At 57.7% G+C, this 3877-nt stretch overlaps 1 protein-coding gene across 1 annotated transcript in view; it reads left to right on the forward strand.

Moving 5' to 3' along the window:
* The window catches only part of RBM19 (RNA binding motif protein 19), a 123276-nt gene that overhangs the window by 85355 nt on the left and 34044 nt on the right, over positions 1-3877 (forward strand). The gene's annotated exons all lie outside the window — the stretch shown is intronic.

Consider the following 3877-nt stretch of genomic DNA (forward strand, 5'->3'; position numbering starts at 1 on the left):
ACCCCCGCTGTCGAAAGAAATTAAAAATGTGACAACAAACTCCAGTTGTCAAACACCCACGGATCCCCACCAGTCACGTGCTCCTGGCGCGGCAGAGCGGGGCGGGGCTGCGGCGTGGGGGAGTAATTGGTGAACCCGAGGTGAATGAAATAATTGGAAAAGTGAGGTGTGAGTTTGTTACTGAAGTGTGAGCATAGTGGGGGAGGGAAGGAGGGCCATGTTTAAAAGCCCCGTATGTCCTCTTTATTCACAGCTTCTGATACAGTAATTGCTATTTTGTGGTTTCTATTATCTACACAGTGGGGAGCATCCGTGTCTCCTTCCCAAGTGGTAGAGTCTGGGCTGGCGGGGGTTGGTTCCTGGGTGCCCTGTCATCTTCCTCCCTCTCGGTCCCTGGCGGCCCTGCCCAGCCACGCCCAGGCCTCTTCTCCCAGGAGACGCACAGAACTTCCTGCAAAAGCCGCTCTTAAAAATGGCTCCGTGGGCTTTGCTGTCAGATGAGCACTTTAATAATGGCTGGTATTTATATATTGCTTATCTCCAAGGAGCTAAAGGTAGTTCATCGATTCCCCCGCCCCAACTTTTTTTTTTCTTTTCAGTTCTCTTTTGGTATCTCTCTGAGATCATTAGTATCGGCTTTATTTTCTCCCACGCGGTAGTTACACAAGCAACCGAAGCCATCCTTCCTGAGCCGGGAGGGAAAGCTCGCCTGAGTTTCGAGTCCCGGGCCGTGGGGCTTGGGCAGGTCACTTGGCCTCTTCAGCCCTTGGTTTTCTCATCTGTAAAAACAGGAGGCAGTGACTCTTACCCCGCAATTGTTGTACCTAGAAACGGTATATTTAAAAGGCCTAGCACGCCACAGGCACTCTGTCATTGGCCACTGGGGTGACAGCCGCAGTGACGGTCTTGAAGCTCCAGCCATTCATTCCAGGGCTTCACGGGAATCGGGAATTTCTTTCTAAGATCTAACCCTAATCTTCCAGCTGCTCTGGAAGCCCTCGCTCTCTCGTGTCGTGAGGAATGGTGGGATTTTTTAAGCTCCTGGGGTCTTGGGACACAGCATTTCCTTGGCCATGCAGATGTCTGTCTGGACACCCCAGACGGGCGGTGACCTCCCCCACGGCCCCCCAGCTCCCTGGTCCCCACCCTCACTCCCTCGTGGATCGAGGATGCCCCTCCGTCCCGGCCTTTCCCTGCCAAGCTCCCAAATGCCACTTCTCCAGGCCATGTAAGCATGGCTCCTTTAGCTTCTCTCATCAGCTTTTTTGCTCCACCTTTTAATTATTTTCCTCGCCTTTCTCCGGACCCTCAGCTGCTTACCATGCATAGAGCGTCCACAGCTTGCAGTGTGCTGCAGAGAGGGAGGAATTAACCTCACCAGTCTCTCCCTCTCTCGGTCTCTCTTGCGTACACATACAGGTGAGGTCCCCAGAAATGAGCCACGGCTAAGAAGAACTGGGCAGCATCAAGGGACGGGAAGTTAGAGCCCCTGTGGGCAGAGGCAGGGGGTTTGCACCCAGTGCAGGCAGGAAGGACTGGGTCTGAGTCGGCCTCCCTTGCCCTGGGATCTCGGGCAAGTCACTGGACCCCTCGGAGCCTGCACAGCGCAATCCTCGCCGTCCCCGTACACGGCCTTCCTTCCTCATGCCAGACAGGGCCAAGCCTCAGGATGAAAGCCCCGCTCCGGAAAGTGGCTGGTCCCCTCCAGATAACTGAAGCGGGTGAGACATCACGCAGCACAGAGAGCTCCTCCGGCTTCGCATCAGACACTCCCAGGTTCACACTCTGGCCCTGCCACCTACTCACAAGAACCGCTACCTCCCTGAGCCTCAGTTTCCTCATCTGAAAATGGGGGCGGTGAGACCAATAATAATTAACACTTGTGCTCTTCGTATGTACCCCGTGGCCTGGTTCGTGGAATCCTCATCACCACCCTCTGAGCGTAGGTGCGATATCCCAATGGTCGTGTTCCCCTTCCAGGGCTGCTGTTTCTTCGTTCCAAAAGTACCTCCAGGTGTCCACTCTGAGCCAGGCCTGGGGCACCTTGCTGCGGATCCCGTGATGGGCAAGATAGATGTGGTTCCCACTCTCTCGGAGCTGAATTCCAGCCCCAGGGGAAGGCAGAGCGTTACCCAGGCGTCCACACCGCAGCGCCCTGAAGCACAGTGGGCCCTGACTGCTGGGGGCACATCCATCCCCACCCAGAGCAGGTCAGCCAGGGCTGCTCACGGAAGCCGAGGCCCGAGAGCCTGGAGGCTGGGCCAGGGGTGGAGAGTCAGGCGGAGAGACCGGCACACCCCATAGGTTGTCTGTGGCCATGTCTGTCCAGCACCCAGCATGACCCAGACACACAGCGGGTGCTCGACAAGGCCCCCCTGTGCCCTTCAGCCTCCTGAGACCAGGTCTGAATCTGTGAGATGCACTGTCCCCACAGTCCCCGTGACTCTCTGAAGAACTTGGTGCCAAAGCGCCATTTATGTTTACCCAAAGGAGCCTGCAAGAAAATATGTGCGTCCCCTGCCCTCCGTGTCCAAGGCCAGCCTTGGCAGAGGCTGCGGGGCTTCGCTGGAAAAAGAGGCAGCGTGTCTGTCGTGGGGCGTGTCGGCCTTTAGGTGGCAGAATAAAGCAGGGTTTGTGGGCAGCACTCCGCTGGGTTCTCCCACCTCACCTCCGTGTTAGTCCCCACCTGCCCAGCCTCTGGGCCGCTCCAGGTGGGCCACCAGCCTCAGCCGGGGGCTGGATTGACTGACAGGCCTCCACTGCCCATCCTCTGCAGCCCCTCCCCTCCCGGGAGGCTGGCCGTGGCGCCAGCAGCCCAGTTTCCTGTGGCCTGCTCAGAGAGGCGCCAGGAGAGGGAGCGGAGCTGCCGGGGAGAGTGCCGAGGAGACGTGCAGATTCATTTTGAGGCTTCATAATGCCGCATTTACACACCGTCCTGCCTCCAGAAATTGGGCTGGCAGATGCCTGGTCATGCCGGCAGGGCTGCGGGTTAACTCCACAGATTTAGCTTAGATCATTTCACGAGAGCTTACGGCCTTTACTGTGCCTTTTGCCCAGTCGGTCTCTGGCCCCGAGGCATCCTGCACCATCGTGTGTAGGTGCGTGTGCCCGGGTGCCCGCAAGTGTGTGTAGATTTTCAAATAAAACAATACCTCTTTTCAGATGCCGCACACATTAAATATTTATCGGCAGCAGTTTGTGCGTATATGTTTGATAAATGGACCTGAGGATGGGCTAGGGGCGGGGGAGTGAGAGAGGAAAGCAAGGGAGGCCCGATCCTTTTTGTCCGGGAATTTCTCAAAGGTTTATCCAGGGGGAGAGGGGGCATTGGGGAGATTGTTGGAGGCCGTGTTTACCTGTTTGATCCCTGTTGGATGGTGTGGGGGGGGGAACACCTGACTTTTCTCCTCCAAAGTCAGCTTTGCCTGACTTTGGCTTAGCAGATATCAAAACCCTGAGGCAGGAGTGGGGTTTAGAGGGCGTGGCTGTGTGGCATTCAAGTGCCAAGCGCTGAAGAACCGTCCCAGGTCCCAGATCTGGGAGAAGGGACTCACCCTGCTTACTCAGTCGGATTCGTGGGGGTCCGTGGGGAGTCCGTGCTAACCCCGAGTCCGGGGCCCTGGCCTGGCCAGTGCCTCCCCAAGCCCAGCCATGCGTGCACGGGGCTGCATCCCCCTTGCTGAATATTCATTCACCCCAGCTCCTCACCCCCCGGGAGGAACGGCATCCCCAGTCTGATGGTTCCCTCCCTGCTGGCGTGATGGCCAGGCCGGAGGGAGACGGCCACCCAGGCCCCCAGGACACGTGCTGGCCAGTGGGGAGCTGACACTGACACGAGTGTTCGTGCACGTGGCTGTGCACACGTACCCCCCCCCCC

The sequence above is a fragment of the Lipotes vexillifer genome, unplaced genomic scaffold (genome assembly GCF_000442215.2).
Source record: "Lipotes vexillifer unplaced genomic scaffold, Lipotes_vexillifer_v1.1 scaffold573, whole genome shotgun sequence".
NCBI classification, from domain to species: Eukaryota; Metazoa; Chordata; class Mammalia; order Artiodactyla; family Lipotidae; genus Lipotes; species Lipotes vexillifer.